The sequence below is a fragment of the Phascolarctos cinereus genome, unplaced genomic scaffold, assembly GCF_003287225.1.
Source record: "Phascolarctos cinereus isolate Bilbo 61053 unplaced genomic scaffold, phaCin_HiC Scaffold_2;HRSCAF=192, whole genome shotgun sequence".
NCBI lineage: Eukaryota > Metazoa > Chordata > Mammalia > Diprotodontia > Phascolarctidae > Phascolarctos > Phascolarctos cinereus.
In genome coordinates, this window is record NW_027555625.1 from 32,476,109 (window position 1) to 32,482,785 (window position 6,677).

General features: G+C 36.9%; 1 pseudogene; it reads right to left on the reverse strand.

Annotated features, from left to right (window-relative positions):
* Positions 1-3,292: 3,292 nt before the first annotated feature.
* Positions 3,293-4,159, reverse strand: LOC110196337 (heterogeneous nuclear ribonucleoprotein H2-like; annotated as a pseudogene).
* Positions 4,160-6,677: the final 2,518 nt, after the last annotated feature.

The following is a 6,677-nucleotide window of genomic DNA, read 5'->3' on the forward strand; positions in this document are numbered from 1 at the left end:
CTCATTGGCTTTTTGTTCCTCTTTTACCATTTGGTCTAGTCTGTTTTTTAAGGTGTTATTTTCTTCAGTATTCTTTTTTTTGTGTGTATGTGTCTCCTTTACCAAGTTGTTGACTTATTTTTCATGATTGTCTTTCATCACTCTCATTTTTCTTCCCAATTCTTCCTCTATATCTCTTCCTTGATTTTCAAAATTGTTTTTGAGCTCTTCCAAGGCCTGAGACCAATTTGTATTTTTCTTGGATGCTTTGGATGTAGGAATTTTGACTTTTCTGTCTTCTTCTGAGTTTGTGGTTTGATTTCCTTGTCACCATAGTAACTTTCTTTGGTCAGATTTTTTTCTGTTGTCTGCTCATTTTCCCGCCTATTTCTTGACTTGTAATTCTTTGTTAAAGTAGGGCTCTGCTTCCAGGGTGGAGAGCTCACTGTCCCAAGCTCTGGAGTTTTGTGCAGCTACTCTCAGAGATACTTCTAGGGACCTGTAAGTTTTCAGTTATTCCGAGGTGGTATGATCTAAGGAGAGATGTGCACATTACTCTCCAGACTGTGATCTGGTCTGTGAACAACCACAAGAACTCTTTTCTGCCCTGGAATTGTAAGGAGAGTCCCTGCTGCACCATAGCAGCAAGCTGTGGTGTGCTAGTGCTGCTCCTCATCCTGGGACTGTCACCCTTAACCCTGACCTGGATCTGAGTATGGGCAAAGCAACAGAGTGCTGCCTCAGTACTAGCAAAGAGATCCCTGTAATCTCCTTCTGACCAGTTGTTTGACCCCTTTACCATCTGTGGGCTGAGAACTCTGGAAGCAGCTGCTGTTACTGCTGATTTAATGCTCCTAGTTTACTGGGCCTGGGTCTGCACTGGCATGGCCTGCACTGTACTATGCTCCACTCTCAGCAGGTGCAACAGACCTTTACTTCTGACCTTCTAAGTTGCCTTTGGCTGGAAAATTATTTCACCCATCTTTTTCTGGGTTCTGCTACTCCAGGAATTGTTTTATGGCATTATTTAAAGGTTTTTGGAGGGGGTTTGGGGAAAGCTCAGGCAAGTTGCTGTTTTTTCTCCACCATCTTGACTTTATGCCTAGATGTTCTAATGGAACTTATATACCTTTTAGTTTTTTCCCCTGGTTTACATAAGCTTTTTTTTTTTTTGATGAGGCAATGGGGTTAAGTGACTTGCCCAAGGTCACACAGCTAATGAATGTTATGTGTCGGAGGCCAGATTTGAACTCAGGTCCTCCTGACTCCAAGGCCAGAGGTCTATCCACTGTACCACCTAGCTGATTTATATAAGCTTTTCTCATTTCATGAACCAGAACCAAACCTGGTTGTTGTCATCTTTTTTCCCCCTTTGGCTACCTTCAAACTACCTTCAGTTCCCTTTTCTCTAATCCATGAAATTACCTTCTCCCTTGCACTAAAACAATAAATCACTCACTTTCTGGAGATAGGGTGAAAAAAAGATCTAAGTGCCGTTTCCCTGCAACTTTCACAGTTCTATTCTCATTTGTCCTTAAAGCAAATTCTACAGAGAGTTACTTCAAAACTCATTAAAACATTTCAGCATTTATAAAAACATTCAAACCACATTTTGGAAATTCACAGCAGAGAGCTTAGATTTCAGTCACAAATATAGTCTCTAATTATTTTACGATGCCATAAATTTCTGCAAACTAGGAATAAAGATTCTCTTATCTGAGTCTTCTGTCTGCCTTCTAACTTGGCCAGAGTTAAAAGAAAAGAGAGAGACTTTCTTTCTGAAGAAAAAGTTTTCACTCTTCTTCCTTTGGCTGATCAGGCCCTAGATAAAAACTAGTTTGACTTACAAAACACAAATAATACAACAAGACAGACACAAGAAGACTTAAAAATTAGCGTGTTCAAGTAGAAGTCTTTTCAGGCCAAATTTGGGATCCTTTGAGATTCTTATATATCTTAGACCAGTTTGGGTAAGAATGTCCCTGGGTGACAGCCAGAGAGACTTCCCTTATTATTCAACTTAATCTTTTTGAGTTCTATTTTTAGTTACTCACTTTTGGGTTGAGAAGCATCTCTGTTTCCATACTTATTAATGGCTTCCTCAATCTTTTCTTGAATGGGAAATGTCAACTTTTCCTTTTCATTAATTGTAGCAAGAGGTCCAGGACTTAACCTTCCCCTCCTGTCACCCTAAAGGAGTGCCACTGACGTGTCTAAACTGGCAGTCTCTTGAAGAAAAATTTTCTCCAAGGGGCTTGTCCCATAGGGGGATTTCTGGGTTTTCTACTGCCAATTATTACCAAACAATTGCTCTAATACACAAACAGTACATTACATTAAGACAAACAAGCAAAGTTACAACTTCCACAATAGTGTTGGGGCCTGATCTTGGCTTGGAAGAATTGGGCCTGAGGGGCAAATCAGGTCTCCGTGGTGTCCTCCATGGAGAAATCCCTTAGGGAAAAGTTTTCCTGGAGTGCTCAAATGCTTCCCCTAAGAGACTATCCCAAGGAACCAGCCTTCCTCCCTCAATCCCTTCATGGTTGCCAACTGTAAGGGTGGAAATTAAAGTAAACTGAGGCACAAAGTTTCAAGAATATTTAATTCAATAGTAAAGCTAGCAGTTACCAATAAAAGGAGTCTTTCACTCCTCAGCAAGCCAAAAGATCCCAAATGAGGGCAGACAGATCATTTTTACAGACAAAAAGAACATCCCAAAACTAGCAGGAAGCATCATAGATGAGAAGCATAATATGATTAATTACAAAGCCTGTAGGATCATAGATGGAGAAGATGATATGACTGGTTACAAAGTTTGAAGCATCGCAGGCATGAAGGACCATATGATTGGCTAGAAATTGGGAATGCAGGCTAGCAACACTCTTCCTTCCATCTAGGATATTCTTATTGATTTAGCCCATCTTAATGAATAACTAATGGTATATCAATAACAGATTTCTCCTAATTGTACAAGGACAGCTGGTGGTATAGAGATAATAGGGTTTTTTTTAATTAAAGTGGTTTATAGAGAAACTGAACTTTTAAACTTAACTCAGAGAGGAAATCTGAACTTCTGAACTCATTAACTTCTTAAATTAACTCAGAGGCAAAGAAATTTGACTTTGGCAGCTATACAAAATATTGGCAGTGATACAGAATAGAATCAATTACAAAATGGAATCAATTTTATTTTCTCAATGCCGAACCTGAAGTTTTAAAAACAATCCTGATTTCACTTACAGTAAGCATAAATCCCAAGCTTGTATTATTTGGTTTTTTCCCTTTAAAAAAAAAGTTGACCAAGAATCAGTGATCAGGATCGTATTCCCCTTTTACCACCCATACTGGACATGCCAGACATACCTCCCATTCTATTCACTCCCATAGATGCAAAGCTACTATTACTGTAATAGCTGCTGTTCATTGCTCCTTGGCTCCCTATACAATGTTTGATTGAAAATCAGTGAAGTTTTCCTATAAAACTGGGTCACATCCACTGATCCTGCTTTGACCACCATAGTCTCTTCTAACTCCCACTCAGCTGCTGGTTAGCTGGACCACCATAAATAGACTGGATTGATAAACCCATACCTCCATCATTTGGCTTCCATAAGCACCATCACCTTTCTCCAACTGTAAAATTCAAGAAGGGTTCTACATATCTTTCCTGTATATTAGCTTTCTCTTTTGATATAGCTCTGACAACATCTTCTTGAGAAGCAAATTCAACATCTGCTTCTCCAGTCACTCTGCCATCAGATCCAATTTCAATGTGTACTTAGAGTTGAGTGTTGAGAAAAAACCATATCACTTTCAGTAGCACTATAAGGTAATCCTCTCCTGTGCACACAATGGCCTGTTGTGCTGAGAAAAGTGGACCCACTACCTCCATATCTACAAGAAGACATTACAAAAAAAAAACAGTCATTAACATCTCTTCCAAATCTATCCAACTTAAAGTCATATCCATTGTTATAGCCATTGTAGTCATAATTGCCTGAATGCCCTCCACCATAAGCACCTCACCTCATTCTTCCAAACCCAGCTCCTCTACCAATGTTGTAATAGCCACTGCCAGCCCCAGGTTTTTATAAGTACCTGGCAACTACATAGCTATTAACTTTTTGTTTCCATTTAATAATATTCTTTTTCCAATACATGTAAAGATAGTTTTCAACATTCATTTTTGTAAGATTTTGAGTTCCAGATTTTTCTCCTTCCCTCCTCCCCAAGACAGCAAGCAATCTAATATAGGTTATATACATGTACAATCATGTTAAACATATTTCTACATTAGTCATGTTGTGAAAAAAGAATCAGAACAAAGGGGGAAAACCACAAGAAAGAAAAAAACAGAAAAAAAGTGAAAATAGTACGCTTCGGTCTGCATTCAGATGCCATAGTTCTTTTTCTGGATGTGGATAGCATTTTCCATCATGAGAGTTTTGGAGATGTCTTGGATCATTGTATTGCTGAGAAGAGCTAAGTCTATTATAGTTGATCATTGCACAATGTTGTTACTGTATACAATGCTCTCCTAGTTCTGCTCACTTCACTCAGCATCAGTTTATGTAAGTCTTTCCAGGTTTTTCTGAAATCCACCTACTCAACATTTCTTACATAACAATAGTATTCAATTACATTTATATGCCACAATTTGTTCAGTCATTCCTCAATTGATGGGAGTCACCTCAATTTCCAATTCTTAGCAACCTCAAGAAGAGTTGCTATAAATATTTTCATACATGTGGGTCCTTTTTCCCTTTTTATGATCTCTTTGGGATACAGACCTAGCAGTGCTATTGCTGGATCAAAGGGTATGCACAGTTTTATAGCCCTGTGGGCATCATTCCAAATTGCTCTCCAGCATGGTTGGATCAGTTCAAAACTTCACCAACAATTTTTCCACATCTTGTCCAATATTTATTATTTTCCTTTTCTGTCATATTAGCCAATATGTTAGGTGTTATGTGGTACCTCAAAATTGTTTTAATTTCGCATTTCTCTAACCAATAGTGATTTAGAGCATTTTTTCATATGACTATAGATAGCTTTCTTCCACTGAAAAGTGCCTGTTCATATCCTCCAACCATTTATCAATTGGGGAAGGATTGCATATTGTATTCTTATAAGTTTGACTTAGTTCTCTATATGTTTGAGAAATGAGGCTTTTATCAGAAACACTGGCTATAAAATGCTTTCCCAGCTCTCCTAATCTCATTTGCATTGGTTTTGTTTATGCAAAACCTTTTTAATTTAATGTAATCAAAGTTATTTATTTTGCATTTCATAATGTTCTCTATCTCTTATTTGGTCATAAATTCTCCACCTCCCCCCTCCATAAATATGACAGGTAGACTATTCCTTGCTCTTCTAAGCTTATGATAATATCCTTATGTCTAAATCGTGTACAGTTTTGATCTTACCTTCGTGCAGGAGTAGGGAACCTGTGGCCTTGAGGCTATGTGTGGCCCTCTATGTCCTCAAGTGAAGCCCTTTGACTGAATCCAAACTTTACAGAACAAACCCCCTTAATAAAAGGATTTGTTGTGTAAAACTTGGACTCAGTCAAAGGCCATACCCAAAGACCTAAAAGGCCACATGTGGCCTCAAGACTGCAGGTTCCCCAGCCCTGGATTTCTTCCATTTCTTTTTCTTCTATTATTGCTAAAGCTATTATTTCTAATATAATTTTGAATAATAGTGTATATTGTGGTAATGGACATCCTTTTTTTTCACCCCTGATCTTATTGGGAAAGCTTCTAGCTTATCCCCATCACATATAATGCTTGCTGATAATAGATACTGCCTATAATTTTAAGGAACACTCTAATTCCTATACTCTCTAGTGTTTTTAATAGGAATGGGTGCTGTATTTTGTTAAAAGCCTTTTCCTCTATGTACTGAGATAATCACATGATTTCTGTTAGCTTTGTTATTGATATGGTCAATTATACTGATAATTTTCCTAATATTGAACCATCTTGGCATTCCTTATATAAATTCTACCTGGTTATAGTGTATTATCCTGGTGATAAATTGCTGTAATCTCTTTGCTAATGTTTTATTAAAAAATTTTGCATCAATATTCACTAGGGAAATAGGTCTGTAATTTTCTTTCTCTGTTTTAGTTCTTCTTGGTTTAGGTATCAGAACCATATTTGTGTCATAAAAGGAATTTGGTAGGACTCCTTCTTTGCCTATTTTCCAAATAGTTTATATGCCATTTGAATTAATTGTTCTTAAAAAATGTTTGGTAGAATTCGCTTGTAAATCCATCTTTCCCTGAAGATTTTTTCTTAGGGAGTTCATTGAGAGCTTATTCAATTTCTTTTTTCTAAAATGTTTTTTTAAAGTATTTTATTTCCTCTTCTGTTACTCTGGGCAATTTATATTTTTGTATATATTCATCCATTTCACTTAGATTGTCAGATTTATTGGCACACAATTGAACAAAATAGCTCCTAATTGTTGCTCTAATTTCCTCTTCATTGGTGGTAAATTCACCTTTTTCATTTTTTGATACTGGTAATTTGGTTTTCTTCTTTCTTTTTTTTTTATCAAATTAACCAAAAGTTTATCTATTTTATTGCTTTTTTTCCCCCACAAAACCTGATCTTGGTTTTATTTATTAGTTTGATAGGTTCTTTTTTTTTTTACTTTCAATTTTATTAATCTCTCCTTTGATTTTCAAATTT